General features: G+C 39.6%; 1 non-coding gene across 1 annotated transcript; it reads left to right on the plus strand.

The window, feature by feature from the left end:
• The first annotated feature begins 17,751 nt into the window (after nt 1–17,751).
• Nucleotides 17,752–17,860, plus strand: LOC126013163 (U6 spliceosomal RNA). Its single transcript, XR_007497491.1, has one exon. It is a non-coding gene; the product is annotated as a U6 spliceosomal RNA (small nuclear RNA).
• Nucleotides 17,861–18,680: the final 820 nt, after the last annotated feature.

Raw genomic sequence — 18,680 nt, forward strand, 5'->3', positions numbered from 1 at the left:
TATTCTTATTTTATGTTTTGCATATACAGAATGTTTATTTTGTATTCTGCCCTTTCCCACACCCCTACAAAGCTCTTTTTTACTCCTTAACTCTCTAACCCCCTCTCAAACTTCTCTAATCTACATTACTCTTTTTAACTTCAGTAGTGTACAAGCCTTATCAGAGACCAAAGCCGTGTATTGTGTGTAACAACCCCAAACTGTTTTAAGATACATAAAATGGACACGTATTTCTTTAGAATATTTTGTGTTTTTTCTCTGACAGCTATAATTCTTACTAAATGTTGTCTTATTCAGTGATGATTCTAACCACTTTTTATCTTCTCTTTTTGAGCTGTTTAACAAGGAATTTTGGTGGAAGAGTCCCCCAGTTTAATGCTTATGATTGAACCATGTCATGGGAATCATTGGAATTGTTCTTATGGCCCCCATATGCGCCAATAACACCACGTGGCATTGCTTCTTATTTGCATAGGCACATTAAAATGGGAAAATACTATATACATACAAATAAGATCCTATCTAATAGAGATTGGAACACACAAATCTCTTGTAGTGCAGAGGGACCTTACACCCTGAACATTGACATAACGACCTGGCACAGACCTCAGAAGAAAGGGCATAATCCATTCTCCCCTGAACCAGGGAAGCCATCCACGAAACATCCAGGCTGGTCTATAACATCACCTGGAAGCAATCCTCTACCACGGAAGACCTACACTGCTCAGACTTCGACCTGCTCAAAAGAGACTTCCCTTAACACTGAGAAGACTTAACAGCAACAACGACCTGCTTACAGGACAGGGCTCCCTGCATTGCCCTTTGATTGTGAGATGAAAGGAGAGGATGCTCCACATCCTGACTTCAATGTAAGATATGCAGATTCCAGGATCTTTAATACAGAAACATGATACCAACAACAGAGACTGTGTGAAAAATAAAAGTGTGTTGGCACTACAGACAATGTATTGGATTGGATGATTTAGCTTGCCTGGAGCCTAGACTTGGTCTTGTGCCAGGAAACTTCAGGGGTCTGGTCTCTTTGTACTTAGGCCAAGGTTATTTCTTTCCATGTCCCTCATATTTTGGTGGGCCTATGCAAAAAACAATTGCCACTCTAACACCATTTTTACTGTGCTCCTTTGACTCTAATCCTTAAAAAGAACTCACTTAAAATTTGAGGTTAACTTAAGCTAATATGCATGTATATGGAAATGTAAGAAAATACTATGCCTGTAATGTTTAAGGAGTTACGTAAGTTTTATGGCTTTAGATTGCCTTGTGTACTGTTTAGAATATTATAATGTGTTACAATCTGGGGACTTGAGGGACAAAGTAATTGTACATGGATTCTGTCTTATTTATCTTAATGTTATTTGGCTGAAATTTCAAAGTTAAGATATCAGCAAGGGGACTTCTGAGAATTATGTTATGGGTGATTGTCCTTCCACTGTAACTTTACCTTGTCCTCTTTCTTTGCACCCTTGTTCTCATAATTAAAAATAAAAATTAAAAAAAAATTACTGGGTGTGGAACCAGAGAGACAACACAGCGGTAGGGTATTTGCCTTGCATGTGGCCAAACTGGGAAGGATCTGTTTTGATTCCTAGAATCACATATGGTCCCCTGAGCCTGTCAGGGAAGATTTTGAGTGCAGAGCCAGGAGTAACCCCTGAGCACTGCCATGTGTGGCCCCAAAACCAAAATAAATACATAAATAAATGTTTAAAGGGGCCGGGAAGGTGGCGCTAGAGGTAAGGTGTCTGCCTTACAAGCGCTAGCCAAGGAACGGACCGTGGTTCGATCCCCGGCGTCCCATATGGTCCCCCCAAGCCAGGGGCGATTTCTGAGCACATAGCCAGGAATAACCCCTGAGCGTCAAACGGGTGTGGCCCAAAAACCAAAAAAGAAAAAAAAAAAAAGAGCATTTTGGGGCCGGAGAGATAGCATGGAGGTAAAGCGTTTGCCTTTCATGCAGGAGGTCATCGGTTCAAATCCCGGCGTCCCATATGGTCTCCCGTGCCTGCCAGGAGCAATTTCTGAGCCTGGAGCCAGGAATAACCCCTGAGCACTGCCTGGTGTGACCCAAAAACCAAAATAAATAAATAAATAAATAAATAAATAAATAAATAAATAAATAAATAAATAAATGTTTAAAATAAAATAAAATTTCTGGAGGAAAACATAGCTAACTTGTTTTCAGGTTACTTAGGCATCTCCTTGGTGAGGCTCATGAGATTAATGACTTATGCCCACAAACGCATAATAAAATATATAGGAAGTGGCTCTAGTAGCCCTAGACACTCCTTCAGGCAACTGCAGTCCCAGTTAACAACTTAACTTGAATTTCATGAGGGGTCTTGAGAATTCCTTTCTGCTTGTACACACACACACACACACACACACACACACACACTCACTCACTCACTCACACACACACACATACACACACACACACACACACACACACACACACACACACACACAAACGCACCCCACTCCCAAATTCATGACCCTTCAAAATTAGAAATGTGGATTTTTTTGTTTTTTAAAAAGTGGGGTGGGGAGAGAGATTGCAGGTAGAGCACTTACTTTGCATGCTGCTAACCCAGATTAAATCTCCAGAACCTCATATGGTCTTCTGAACATCATGAGTCCCCCAAGTCAGGAAAGAAAGAAGCCCTGAGCACTGCTAGGCCTGGTCCAACCTATTCCCACCATCCTAACAAAAAAGAAAAGAAAAATGATGACAATGCAGGCAATTTTTCATTTATTCATATGCCATGCCTGTGGTAAGTGCTTAGGGCTTTTCTTAGTTCTGTGCTTAGGGATCACAGCTAGCAGGGACTGGGGGGACCGTATGAGATGCCGGGATAGAACACAGTTGGCAACATGCTAGACAAGTGCCCTACCAACTGTACTATCACTCCAACCCCTGCTGGCTATTTCTCATTAAATTAAATTCATTAAATTTAGAGTTAATTTTATGTTGAAATTGTGTCCTTTCTAATTTCAATGTGTTTTATTTTACAATAGAATAACAATGGAGTGTTGTGGTTATGAAATTTAAAAGGCATTTCTTTGAATTTTTTCCTATACTAGGAACCAGACTATGGGGCACTCAGCATTATCTCAAGCACACATAGAGCCAGTGATTAAATGCTGAACTTACCTGGTTGCTTCCTAAGGCCCTGAGTAATTCTCTGGTTTCTTTTTTTTTTTTCTTCAGGGATCACACATAACAAACTGTCCTTCCTGATCACCTCAGTAGATACTTTGACATTAGGGTTTGATTATTTTTGTGGGGGGAGGATACACCCAGCAGTGCTCAGTGCTTACTCCTGGCTCTATAATCAGGGATGTCTGGTGGTGCTCAGACTGGACACTGGAGTGTCAGTGATAGAACTTGGGTTGACTGTGTGCAAAGACCCTACCATTGTACTATTTCTTTGACTCCAATGTTGAGGTTTGAACTCACACTAGCTGGATAAATTTACCTTAAACCACTGAGCCATCTCTAAGGGCTCTTATTATTCTTTTTTTTTTAATTTTTGTGCCACACCCATTGGCTCTGCTCTCAAGGGTCATTCCTGGCGGTGCTCAGGATCAAATCCGGTCGTCATGTACAAGACTAACACTCTATCCTCTACTACTACTAGCCAGGTAGTAGGTAGAAGTCTACCATCTTCCACAACCTGGTTGAGTTTCAATATTCCAGAGGAAGTTTCCTCTTACCTTTGGATTGTAGGATGATGCACGAGATTGGATTAATGTTTCCTTCACTTAACATTATAGTCTAAGGGGAGTCCCCCAACAATATACTAATCAGGTTTCCGAATGCATGGAGTTACTTACTAAACCAAAACAAATACAAAGGTGAAGTTCTTTGCTTCAGATTATTGTGAGAGTATATCAGTTAGATCTAATATGCTATTTGTGAGATAATAACAAGGTGCTTTTCATAAACTACTCTCAAAAACCAGCTAATCACTTTATAAAAAAAGAGCTGCAGGTTCTCCTAGCAGTTCAGTTTATCAATGAGAAGATTAAACACTCTATGCTAATGATGTTTTTATTGTTTATTATTGATTTATTTTAGTTTGGGAGTCATATCTGGTAGTGCTCAAGGGTTACTATCAAGACTATGTTCAGGGGTCACTCCCGGCATATTCAACCAGGACCTCTCACAGGCAAAACATGCACTCATACCTTTGAGCAATTGCTCCCTCCCTCCTGTGGTATGTTTTAATCAAAAGCATGTCTCTAGAGGCTGGAGAGAGAGTACAGTGGGTAGAGTTCTTACCTTGCATGCAGTCGACCTGGTTCAATCCCAGACATCCCATATGGACCCCCAGGTACCACCAGGAGTGATTCCTGAGTGAAAGCCATTAGTGACTGCTGAGTATAGTCCATTATGTACTATCCCACAACAAATAAAACTTGCCTCTAGTACAACTCTTTCATTACTTTATGTCTCCTGCTTCAGGAACTGTTTTCCTAAGATTTGAATTTCCCTTAAATCTGGTAATTATATTTCCTAAAGTAAATACCAAGAAAAATTACTGCATATTACATGTAGAAAGATCTAAACTCAGGACTGGATAAATAGTACAGGAGTTAAGATTCTTACCTTGCAACATAGCTGATCCCAGTTTGATACCACCAGGAATTAGTCCTAAACACAGATTCAGAAGCATGTCATGTGCACAGCTGAATATGAACCAATTCCCCACACCCAAAGAAACCTAGTACTAAGGGTGCCCATTCTATTGCTCCATCTTGGAATGCTCTTAAAATTTCAATGATCAGTGATCCCAGGCTCTCTACAGATGGGCCTGAACCGAATTTCCTTTCTGGGAACCAGGAGACAAGAGTCCCCTTCTCTAGCTCCCTCAGCCTTGTATCTTCTTCCTCTCCTTCCCAATAAAAACAGAAAACACTAAAAATATTTTTTCAATGATTATTTTTGTGTGTATCATTTGAATAATTTACTAGGTTTTTCACAGACTTAACTTTAATAAAGATAGTCTCCAAAACCCTTAATATATACCATTAATAGCACCATACTTATACCTTCTGAGTTTTGTTCAAATATTTGTTTGTTTTTTGGGCCACACCCGGTGATGCTCAGGGGTTACTTCTGGCTATGAGCTCAGAAATCGCTCTTGGCTTGGGGAACCATATGGGATGCCAGGGATCGAACCCAGGTCCATCCTGGATCAGCTGCATGCAAGACAAAAGCACTACTGCTGTGTTATCGCTTCAGCTCCTTTTGTTCAAATATTGACTTCAGTTGTGTGTTCTAAAAAAGCTGTACTTTCAAAGAACAAGATAAGCAAGTTCATTGAAAACAGTGTTACAACATCAACTGTATTACACTAGATGGCAGCAAACAATTGGAAGCACCAAGTCAAAATAAAAAAAAAAAAAGAAAGAAAAAAGAAAAAGAATACCACAATATTGAAGCACAGGAGTAGATAATAATTTTATTTGAGAAAGAAAAAATGCGGCTCGGAGAGATTGCACAGCAGTGTTTGCCTTGCAAGCAGCCGATCCAGGACCAAAGGTGGTTGGTTCGAATCCCGGTGTCCCATATGGTTCCCCGTGCCTGCCAGGAGCTATTTCTGAGCAGACAGCCAGGAGTAACCCCTGATCACTGCAGGGTGTGACCCAAAAAAACCAAAAAAAAAAAAAGAGAGAGAGAGAAAGAAAAAATGTTTCCTGATTGCTGAACATTCTTCAAGATTTATCACTGGGGCCAGAGCAATAGCACAGCAGTAGGGCATTTGCCTTGCACGCAGTCAACCCAAGACAGTCCTGGATTCAACCTCCAACATCCTATATGGTCCCCTGAGCCAGCAGCAATTTTTGAGCGCACAGCCACAAGTTACCCCTGAGTGTCACTGGGTGTGGCCCAAAAACCAAACAACAACAATAATAACAACAACAATACTCAAGATATATCACTTACTCAGCAAACACTGAAATATAAGTTATTAAATACTTAGACTATTAAAAATATTTTGGGAGCATTTCTTCATGATTTTCAGATACCACATCAGGACTTAATTTATTGTTGGACATGTGCAAGGTAAATGCCTTAACCTCAATACTATCTCACCAACCCCTAATCTGATGTTCTTATATATGTTTCCTTATATATGTTTTGGTTAGGGGGATTGGTTTGGTTTGGGATTATACCCAGTAGTATTTGCAGATTTATTCTGGCTCTCTGCTTAGGGATCACTCCTAATGCGGCTAAGGTAAATACCCTACTCAATGTACTACTGCTCTAGTCCCATGTTTTGGTCTTTGAAGACTTGATTGTCAGAATATAATTGATAATCAATTGGTAAGTGGAAAAGATGAATTATTTTTAGATAGAAGAAAGTCATAGATATGTTAGGGGGTTGTTTGTTTGTTTGTTTGTAAATCATAGAATGTAGAATCAAATAATTAACGATGAGGCTGGATGGAGGTGGATGGCATCCCAGGCCACGTGGCTCCGCAACCCCCATCCAGCCGGTGGGTCCCAGGCCCAGGTGAATGGCGGAATCAGACTCATCCAGAGACAGGCATCAGGAAGCATCAACTTTATTTGTTTTCCAGTTAATATTTTCAATTGCAAAATTTTTTATTGTGTGTATTTTAATGTACTTAGCCTGTTTTTAAAATGTATGTTATGCATTTATGCTGTAGTACTTGTGTGTAGGGAAGGTTAATAGGAACAGAAAGTTCCCCCAATATAGTTTAAAAGTATAGGAACATGAAAGTTCCAGAATAGTGCTTGGTAGAAAAGCATTAAAAGAATTTTAAGTTACAGGTGTATAGTATATTTTGCAGAAATGTTATGTTTTTGAAAAGGGCTGGTATATTAATTTTCACTTTATTATGTTGTTGTATGAAAATATTAACCCACCTTTGGCTAAAGGTGGAGTCAGAATTACAAAAGGGTCTTTATATTTCAGAAAAGGGGGAAATGTAGGTGTACCTATCTGAGACCCGCCCATTTCTGGGAGGGGTCTTGGGAACTGAATATTAGGTGTGACCTTACCTGCAAGACCCCGCCCATTCCTGGGAGGGGTCTTGGAATAGGTAGATAAATCTTTGAGCCAGGGGATTAGGCGGGTCTGCCCTGCCCTGCTGGGCTCTCTGGCTTTTGGGTCTTTGCCTCTTTTGGTCTTTGACCAGGATGGAGGTCAAAGGAAGATGGCTGAAAGGAGTTAAGACACAGGGCTAGCTAAGAATGGCTGAGTGCTTGAAAGGTTATGAAATAGGCCACACACATGTGGTGAATAGGGCATGAATAAAGTTGATGCTTCCTGATGCCTGTCTCTGAATGAGTCTGATTCCGCCATTCACCTGGGCCTGGGACCCACCGGCTGGATGGAGATTGCAGAGCCACGTGGCCTGGGATGCCATCCACCTCCATCCAGCACCATCGTTAATTATTTGATTCTACAACCTTTTTTTGCCCTGCTGGGCTCTCTGGCTTTTGGGTCTTTGCCTCTTTTGGTCTTTGACCAGGATGGAGGCCAAAGGGAGATGGCTGAAAGGAGTTAAGATGCAGGGCTAAGAATAGCATGCTAAGAATGCTTGAAAGGTTATGAATAGGGGCCGGAGAGATAGCATGGAGGTAAGGCATTTGCCTTTCATGCAGAAGGTCATCGGTTCGAATCCCAGCATCCCATATGGTCCCCCGTGCCTGCCAGGAGCAATTTCTGAGCATAGAGCCAGAGTAACCCCTGAGCACTGCCGGGTGTGACCCAAAGGTAATACAATACATAAACAAATGGAAACAAAAAAAATTGGAATTAAAATTTCATAAAAAAAAAGAAAGGTTATGAATAGGCCACACACATGTGGTGAATAGGGCATGAATAAAGATGATGCTTCCTAATGCCTGCCTGTGAGTGAGTTCAATACTCGTCGCTTTCCTGGACCCCAGACCCGCCGGTTTATGGGGGATGAAGCCACGTAGCCGGGGCCTAAGGACAAAGGCCTCCATCCTTCACCATCCATCACCATTCATCGCCATCCACCACCATTATTAATTATTTGATTCTACAATAGAAAGTCCTAAATGGATAAAATCTTAAACCTAATTTTATTAGCTCTCCTTTGCACCCAAATTCCTTAATTCAGACTATTTTTGGCAAAGATTTCTAATGTTGCATTTGTTAGAAGTATTCAATGGTAGTTTTACAAAGGTTTATCCGATTTCTAAAGCTGTATGAAAGATAACCAAGAATGTTTAAGGTTGTATAAAAATATAAATACATTTGTATGTATAACCAGGGGCTACTGGGAATCAAACTTAAGTTCTCACACAAGCAGGCAAGTACTCCACTGCTGAGATGCATTCCTGGTTTCTAGAATATAATTTTAATAGATAGTATCTTCAACTTTTACACACTTTTGCACACAGCTACTTTCCAGTTTCCAATCCTATTGTCATCTGCTCATAGCTTTGAATATTGTTCCTCAATCTGAAATTATGTTATTTCCATACACACATACATACTTATGTACACACACATGCTCATCTGCACATACACAATACCTTTCAGGTGCTTTGTTAATTTTTTTCAGTCCCTCAATAACCATCATAGTGCTATAAGAGCTCACTCTTCTATGTTCTTGCTTCTTGTGAAAATACCCAAAATAATGGGTAGTTCTGTTATATTAGACCCTCCACTAAAAGAAGTTGGACAGTGTGGCAGGATTTTGTGTAGCCACTATCCAGCCATTATAAAAGAAGTAGACCTTTTAAATTTTTGTACAGTGATTTAGATGTGTTAGCAAAAATCAAGCTCCTCTATGAGAGAGTTAATTATGACTTAACAAAAAAAGTGCTAAAATCTAATGCTCTGGTGTGGTAACAATAAATGCAGTTGATGGACCTGGCCATGTCAGAAGTCCACTGAGGCAAATTCCAGGTTCACCATAAAACACCATAAAACATGGAGAAACATGAAGTGAATCAGGGAAAGTTGAACAGGAGCCAAAGAGTAGAAAGGGAAGAAGAGAGAAATTCTAGGAGCTCACTGTTCTAAATATTGCATTTCATTTCATTAAAGTAGATCAATACTATTCCTAGGTAGATGCTAACTATTCCTAGAAAGGCCAATACTATTTCTTGGCAGATATAATGTTTTTATTTTAACAGATTTGGAGAAATAGTACAGTGAGTAAGGAGTTTGCCTTGCACTTAGTTGACCACGGTTCAATCTCTGGCATCCCAAATGGTCCCTAGAACACTGACAGGAGTAATTCCTGAGTGCATATTCAGGAATAAAGAAAGCCTGAATATTACTGGGTGTGGCCCTTCTCCAAATGTTATTATTTTACAAAAGAGGCTTATATATAATATGCTATATAATATTATATTATATAATTATATTATATATCATAATTATATTATTACATTATATAATTATATCATATTATATTAAATATAATATATTATAGATAGTATCCTCAACTTTTACACACAGCTACTTTCCAGTTTCCAATCTTATTATGTACTGTCATCTGCTCATAGTTTTGAATGTTGTTCCTCAATCTGGAATTATGCTATTTCCGTACACACATACACGCTTATGTAAACACACATGCTCATCTGCACACACACAATATCTTTCAGGTGCTTTGTTATTTTTTTCAGTCTCTCAATAACCATATATATTATATGCCGGGTCACAACCAGCAGTGGTCAGGGGTCACTCCTGACTCTACACTCAGAATTTGCTCCTGGCAGGCTCAGGGGACCATATGGGGTGCTGGGATTCGAGCCACCATTCTTCTGCATGCAAGGCAAATGCCCTACATCCATGCTATCTCTCTGGCCCCAGGCTTTTATATTTTAAGAAGCATGCTCAAAGATGCGAAACAATAGGTGTCTACATAGTATCTGTTGACTGAGTTTATTCTGAAAATTCTCAGACTAAACTGTCCATCTGATTATACATACAAAAGTATTTATTTTCTTTAATAAAGTCTTATACATTTTTGGTTATCTTTCGTACAACTTTAGAAATAGGATGAGAGGGGCCGGAGAGATAGCATGGAGATAAGGTGCTTGCCTTTCATGCAGATGGTCGGTGGTTTGAATCCTGGCATCCCATATGGTCCCCTGTGCCTGCCAGGGGCGATTTCTGAGCGTGAAGCCAGGAGTAATCCCTGAGAGCTGCCGGGTGTGAACCAAAAATAAAATAAAATAAAATAAAATAAAATAAATAGGATGAGAACTTGTAAAATCACCATTGGATACTTCTAACAAATGCTATATTAGAAGTCTTTGCCAAAAATAGTACGAATTAAGGAATTTAGATGCAAATGAGAGCTAATGAAGTTAGGCTTAACATTTTATCCATTTTGGGCTTTCTATGATTTACAAACAAACAAACAACCCCCCTAAAACATATCCATGTTTGTAAAGTTTTTTCTGGCCTTAATTTTTTTTATCAATATATGTAGATATATTTGAGCACCATGATTACAAAAATATTTGTAGTTGAGTTTCAGTCATAAAAGCACACCCTCCTTCAGGGCAAACTTCCCACCACCAATGTCCCTCATCTCCCTCCTCCCCCAGCCAGTCTGTCTTCAAGACAGGCATTCTATTACTTTCACTCGCTACCACAATGATGATAATTGTTGGTGTAGTTATTTCTCTAATTGCCAATCTTTGTGGTAATCTTCATATACTGGGCTGGTCCTTTCAAACCTCATCACTATTGTCCTGGATATTATTACCATACTAATCATACTATGTAACTCCACCCTGGATTTAGGTGTACCTATCTGAGACCCGCCCATTTCTGGGAGGGGTCTTGGGAACTGAATATTAGGTGTGACCTTACCTGCAAGACCCCGCCCATTCCTGGGAGGGGTCTTGGAATAGGTAGATAAACCTTTGAGGGAGGGGATTAAGTAGGCTCGGCCCTGCTGCGCGCTCTGGCTTTTGGGTCTTGGCGTTCTGGTCTTTGACCAGCATGGAGCCCAGAGGGAAGATGGCTGAGAGGAATTAAGATGCAGGGCTAAGAATGGCGGAGTGCTTAAGAGGTTATGAATAAAGCTGATGCTTCCTGATGCCTATGAATGAGTCTTGATTCCACCTTTCACCTGGGCCTGGGACCCGCCGGCTGCTGGATGGGTTGCGGAGCCACGTGGTCTGGGATGGCAGAGAGAGAAATCCACCTCCATCCACCGCCATCCAGCACCATCGTTAATTATTTAATTCAACATAATGGCTACATCTGGCGCAGCCCCATCGTTAATTATTTGATTCTACAATACTAGATGATTGAGACTATTCTGTATCTATCTCTCTCCCTCTGACTCATTTCATTCAGCATAATAGTTTTCATATCCATCCATGTGTAGGAAAGTTTCAAGACTTCATTTTTTCTGGCAGCTGCATAGTATAATATTCCATTGTGTATATGTACTATAGTTTCTTTAGTCACTCATCTGTTGTTGGGCATATAGGTTATTTCAAGATTCTAACTATTGTAAATAGAGCTGCAATGAACATAAGTATACAGAGAGCATTTTTGTATTGTGTCTTTGTGTTCTAGAGTATATCCCTAGGGGTGGTATAGATGGATCATGTGGGAGTTCAATTTCTAGTTTTTTGAGGAATCTCCATATTGTTTTCCATAAAGTCTAAACTAGACAGCAGTGAATGAGAGTTCCTTTCTCCCCACATCCCCGTCATCACTGATTGTTCTTTTTCTTTGTGATGTGTGCCAGTCTCTGTGGCACGAGAAGGCACTAGAATTCTTTTAGAAATAGCATGCTTTGGTTTACTAGATTTTCTCGACCTTTTCAAACATGTCTCTAGAATAGAACATTATCATTTCTTGCCTCCTTTCTTCTTCTATCCCTCCTGACAAATGACTCAGCATAGGCTGTGCTAGTGATCCAACAGATGCCAGCCACATGCCAGGCTAAAGATTTTGGCACTGTATTATCTTTCCAAGACAAGAAGCATTTGCCTTGCATGTACCTGGCACTACATAAAGTACACTGAGCATCATCAGGAGGAATCCATGAGCACCACCAACAGGTGTGACCTCCCTCCTCTGTGAGGAGGAGGAGCCCTGGCAAGTCTCTGTCTGCAGGGAACAACCAGAGGTGCCTACACTGAATCCTCCTCCAACCCAGAAAGCTGCTGTGCCCCAAGTTTGTCCCTTTCTTGAAGTTGCACCAAGAGTCTTGTAGGTGGCTCTATCTGTCAAGCCTTGCACCAACAACTGGTCTCCCAAACAGCAGCAGGGGTCACTCCTGAGCACAGAGCTCCTGACTTTCTTCCATCTTAAGATAATTCATTTTTTCCACCTAATCTTCTTTTCTTGATTCCTATAGGAGAGCCATTGGAGATTTTCTTGCCTTCTTCTATAATATTATTCAGATTTTGTATTTCCATTTCATGTCTTAGATGTCAGCCATCATGAATCCCAAAATGGAAAATAATAAAAGGAATTAGAGAGAAAGCAGTGCGAAAGAGAAAGCTTAATTTTTTTAAGTTTATTAATATCAGAGTAGGAAACCTATGAAGCAAGAACTTGATGTTATTAAAAAGTAACATTCAGTGAGAAAAAAGATCATACAGTAGATAAGGTGCTTGCCTTGCACATGTTTGAAATGTGTTTGATTCTTGGTACTCTATAAGTTTCTTCATGCCTCATCCAAGGTGATCCCTGAATGAAGAGCTAGGAAGAAGCCCTGAGTACTGCAGAGTATGGCCTCAAACTCAATACCTTCCAAAAAGCAACATTCATACCATTCATACCCAGATGGATGGTGTAGAGTTCTCAAATGTCTGTTTTGCAAGGATATGGCCACAAGTTCAAATCCCAAGTGACCCACCCACATGCATCACCCTCGCACCTCTGTAGTCTGTAATGCCTTATGCCACAAAAAATTTTCTGGTCACACAATAGCCAGAGATGTATAAGAACCACACATACCAAGTGGTGTAATTTGGGTGGAACAGGGGATGGGGGCAAGCAAATGTCTAAATCAAAACACCAGCATCAAAGCCCACAAGTGCAACCTCGGTGAGCATCTGTTTGAGCACCACAGCCATAATTGTTATGCCACCATGGGTTCCAACTGAAAGAAAACAAATCTTGCTGAGTATTGTGAACCAAGTGCGTGAATATTATGTGCTCCGGCAATGAACACTTAAATGAGAAAGTACCTGCATTACAGCTAGGTAGATGCATGTACAATCCCTGGTTGTTGCACCACCATTACTAGCAACAACAATGATAATGGTAGGAAGCAGATGGGATAGGCTAATAAAAATAAGAAACATTTAGAAGCATGATGATATTAATGACTTATCATAGAAAAAGTTGCTCCCAAACTTAAGTCATTTGTAACAAATGGCTTTCCATGGATCAAGATACTTGTGGGAGCAACTTAGCTGGATGATTCTAGCTCTGGGTACCTCACCAATTTGCAGTGAAGTTATTGTCTAGGAATATAATTTTCAGAATACTCGACTAACTGGGCTGGAGGATTCTCTTTAAAATGGTTCATTACATGCCTACTGGCAGGAGACATCGGTTCTCACTGTGAGTTCTCTCTCAAACCCAGTGAATTTTCTTAATGTGGCAACTGGTTTTTTCCTAGAGCAAGTAATCCAAACAAAAAGCAATCAGAAAACCAGAGCATCCTTTCTGATCTACTATCCAAACTTACACACAAAATCACTTGTACTTTTTTTTCCTTACTCATCAAAAGAAAGTCACTCAGTACATATAGAAAGCTATTAGGTGGGCCTGGAGAGATAGCACAGTGGTGTTTGCCTTGTAGGCAGCCGATCCAGGACCAAAGGTGGTGGTTGGTTTAAATCCCTGTGTTCCATATGGTCCCCCGTGCCTGCCAGGAGCTAGCTATTTCTGAGCAGACAGCCAGGAGTATCCCCTGAGCACCGCCAGGTCTGGCCCATAAACCAAAAAAAAAAAAAAAAAAAGAGCCATTAGGTTCCACTTCTTTTCTGTTGTTGTCTTTGGGTCACACCTGGCTGTGCTCAGGGGTTACTCCTGACTCTGCACTCAGTAATTACTCTGGGCAGACTAAGGGAACCATATAGGATGCCAGGGATAAAACCCATTTTTAGCTGTGTACAAGGCAAATGCCCATCCACTGTACTAATCACTCCAGACATCTGCTTTTTTTTTTTTTACTTTATTTTTTTTTGGTTTTTGGGCCACACCCAGTGACCCTTCAGAGGTTACTTTTGGCTATGCACTCAGAAATTGCTCTTGGCTTGGGGGACCATATGGGACACTAGGGAATCAAACCAAAGTCTATCCTAGGCTATCTTGTGCAAGGCAGACACCTTACCATTTGTGCCACCTATCCGGTCCAGCTTTTTTATATTCTAATGAGAACAGTAATGAAGTTCTAGATATACTTAATCCACCACACAAAAATAAAAATGGCTCTAGGCAATTAGAAATATAAATATAAGTATTATAAATATCACAGGATAGTCATCAAAGTAAATGTTCAATGGAAGCATTATAAAACTGGGGTCTGAGGGATAGCAAAGTGGTAGAGCATTTGCCTTGAGTACAGCTGACCTTGGATGAATCCAGGTTCAATCCCTGGCATCCCATATTGTGCCCCGAACTTGCCAGGAGTAACCAGAGCGCTGCCGGGTGTGACCAAAAATTATAAAGTTGAGCAAAGTTCTTTTTATAACCAACTATAAACATGTTTGTAATCATGGTGCTTAAATTAAGATATTGTAAGAAGTAAACAAACAAAACCTCCCTTTGCTTGAGGTCAAAACAAAAAAAAATGGATGTTTAGTATGAGAAAGTGTATGAAAAAATAGGATTTTACTCTAGGGTCTAGAACATACAGGTTCCTAAACTTAGTTGGACTATCAATTTCCTTTTTTAGAAAAAGAATTATTTAACACTTCCCTGGAAATCTAAATTCTTAACAGAAAATAACCCTGTGACCCACTGTCCCACCTCACCTAATTGGATCAGAGGTTCCTAAAATCCCCTAGAATAGTTACAATGTCTAACCCACTTTTGGTTTTGTTTTGGTTTTGATTTGGGGTCCACGTTCAGCAATACTCAGGACTCACTCCTGGCTCTCTGCACAGTGGTTACTCATCAAAGACTCAGAGGGAACATATAGAAGATACAATTTATTAATAGAGTTCTAAGGAGCATGAGATAACCATTTTTATTTGGAAGAGAGAGCTTCTCAGTTGTGGGCAGACACTTTGGGCTTTATATATGCAAAAATGCATGTTCCACATCTGTGATATCTTTCCTGCCCAAATGTCTTCATACCTAAGCATCATTTTTCTCTAAAATTGTTGGACATATTTCTCCAATATTCTGCTATAAATATATCAAAATATTTCTATGGGTGAAGAATGATTTTCATCTGATAGAATCATAATGGAAGGAGGGAAAAAGAGAATATCTAAAACAAGCCTTAAACTAGATTTTAGTTCTGTGTAATTGTCTTTTCAGTTTTATATACAAGAAATGGTAACCTGTTCTTTAGCAACACTAAAGAAAGAATAAAAGGAAATGACTTAAACTATAGGAAAATAGCCTTAAAGTAAGTAAGTTTCCTGACATTGAGATTTGTTCAGTACTAACATAGGTTTCCAGGGATGTTATGAAATATTCACCTTGGAGAATCTTTAGAAAGCATTTCCTATATGTCTAAGTTTAGAGAGTTTAGCATAAAGAACAGAAGATGGCCATCCCAGATGGAGCAATACTTTCATTTATTTAATAAGTTCCTGTTGAGTTACTATAAAGTGTCAACACAGTTCTATATGCTGAGAATTTTAAGAATGCATTTTCCACATTTACTTGATCATAGAATATTTCTTAAGCTAAAGTTGGAAATAGATTTCCCAGAGGAACTTCTAACATAGAACAGTCCTTTGCATTTTAAAAGTAGAAAAGGGGCCAGGGTCATAGTACAACGAGCAGAGTGCTTCTTACATGAGCACAACACAGGTTGGGTACAGGGCACCCCATACTGCCCCAAGTCCTTACAGAAGTGATGTCTGAGTGTGAAGCCAGGAGTAATCCCTGAGCACAGCAGGTATGGCTCCCTAAAACAAAACAAAACAAAAAAAACAAACAAAAAAGAAAAATAGAAATCTCACAAAATAATTATTGTAAAAATACTAAGTTGATATTAACAAAATGTATCGAGCTTGGTAAAATAGCTTTCACTTCATATTTTTAAAATAAAATATGACGAGGTCGGAGTGGTAGCACAGTGTTAGGGTATTTTCCTTGCAAGTGATTGACCCAGGACGGACACAGGTTCAGTCCCCAGCATCCCATATGGTCCCCCAAGCCAGGAGTGATTTCAGAGCACAAAGCCAGGAGTAACCCCTGACCACCGCTGGGTGTGGCCTCCAAAAACAAAAAATATAATAAAATAAAATATGAAACATCTTTGCAAATTACATTTATATATACATATACATATGAAAGAATAATTATAAATTATTTTTTGGAGAAGAAGGACACACTCAGAAGTACTCAGAACTGTTTCTTTTTCCGTTGGATTTTGTTTCGGGGCCACACCTGGAAATGCTCAGGACTGACTCCTCAGAAAGTCCTGGGGATCAGGGACTCTTTATGGTACAGTGCTCAGGAGTGACCTTTGGCAGTGCTTGGGGGACCATATGTGGGCAAAAGGTCATGGGGCCTCAACCTTAAGCAAAGCCACATGCCTTACCTCTTGTACTATATCTCCAACTTCTCAATTGTACATTTTAAGATTGTGTATGAACTTATCCAAGTTATTAAATACAAAGTAATAAAAAAACAATCAACAGGATTTGAGATACCTTTTCAGAATTGCCTGATCCCAACTTGGGGTGTATAATTTTTTTCTGTTACTTCATTGTCTTCTTCCTTTCCTTAGGAGCCCATATTTTCTCTTGAACACATTAACTTTTCTCTCTCCCCTTTAAATAAAATTACTCCTCAAAAAGAAAGACATCAATAAAGATTGTTTTTGTTGGGGGATTGTTTTGGGGACCCCAAGCAATGCTTACGGACCACTGTAGGAGACTGAAACGGTACTAAGGATTAACCCAGGGTTCTTGTATGCAAAGCATTCACAACAATTCTTTGGACTCTCCTCCTGATCCTTATTATATATTTTAAAAAATAATTAAAAAATGTAATGGGGGTGGAGCGATAGCACAGTGGTAGGGCATTTGCCTTGAATGTGGTCAACCTGGGACAAACTCAGGTTCAATACACAGCAACATATATAGCACTGTTAGCCTTCCAGGAGTGATTTCTGAGTGTAGAGTCAGGAGTAACCCCTGAGCACCACCAGGTGTGGCCCAAAAAACAAACAAACAAACAGAAAAAGTAATGGGAAACTTGAAATCTGTTCCTTCAAACAATGAGAAGAGAAAATTTCTATCAATAAGATTCCAGCTGTTTGGAGATATCTTGGAAGTAAGGCATTTGCCTTGCATGCCGAAAGAAGGTGATTCAAATCCCGGCATCCCATATGATCCCCCGAGCCTGCCAGGAGCAACTTCTGAGCGTAGAGCTAGGAGTAACCCCCTGAGCCTGCCGGGTGTGACCCAAAAACAAAAAACAAAAAACAAAACAAAAAAGAGATTCCAGCTATTCAAAAAATTATGGTAGTAATAGAACACTTGAATAAATGGCAAGTTTTCCGAATGAGACAGTATTTTAAAGATATGTTTCTGTACTCGCTTCAGCAGTACATATACTAAAATTGGAATGATACAGAGAAGATTAGCATGGCCCCTCTGCGCAAGGATGACACGCAAATTCGTGAAGCGTTCCATAAAAAAATAAATAAAGATATTGTTTCTCTCCAAATAAATCTATAGTTCTTTTTGTAATTCTAAATATCCATGAGTGTGGATAGATAAGCAAGTTAGTATAACTTACAAAATTGATTATAATTTCATCAAAAATAAATTAAAATATAAAACAGGGGAAGAAATAATTAGTATATAGGGTGTTTGCTTTATATGCTCCAACCTGGATTTGATCCCTTGTACCCATTATTGTCCTCTGAAGCTACCAGGAGTGATCTCTGAGCACACTGGGTATCCACCCAAACCTAAAATCATATTATTATTAAAATAATAATAATAATAATAAAATATAAAAACAGTACCTTTTGGTCTGGTGCTAGGATTGAACCCAGTTATTCCACATTCAAGATGCAAGTTGCATGTGCAAGCGCTGAACTCCATCTCTAGGCCCAAAGCTAAATTCTTTATTCAAAGAAAAAATTACAAAAATTTAGTACTAATGTCAGGGAGGCTGATGTTTGGGAAGTTGAATCATCCTTCAAGGAAACCTATTAGTCAGAATACCACACAAAGTTTTTAGTACTTTACTGTAAAATATAAATGGATAGTGGGGGTAACCAAACATTTGAGGGAAGTTTCTAATATAAAAAACTGTGAACCACACAAACAAAATGTGGGAAAGAGGAACCTAAAGCCAGATGGAGGAAAATGAACAAAAGGGATGATCCAGATATTTTGTAATGTAAGTTAATGGGAAAAGGGAAGATTTTGTATATATATTAAAAAGACATTGGGGGGGGGGGGCGTGAGATAGTATGGAGGTAGGGCATTTGCCTTGTATGCAGAAGGT

This window comes from Suncus etruscus, chromosome 6 (genome assembly GCF_024139225.1).
Source record: "Suncus etruscus isolate mSunEtr1 chromosome 6, mSunEtr1.pri.cur, whole genome shotgun sequence".
NCBI classification, from domain to species: domain Eukaryota; kingdom Metazoa; phylum Chordata; class Mammalia; order Eulipotyphla; family Soricidae; genus Suncus; species Suncus etruscus.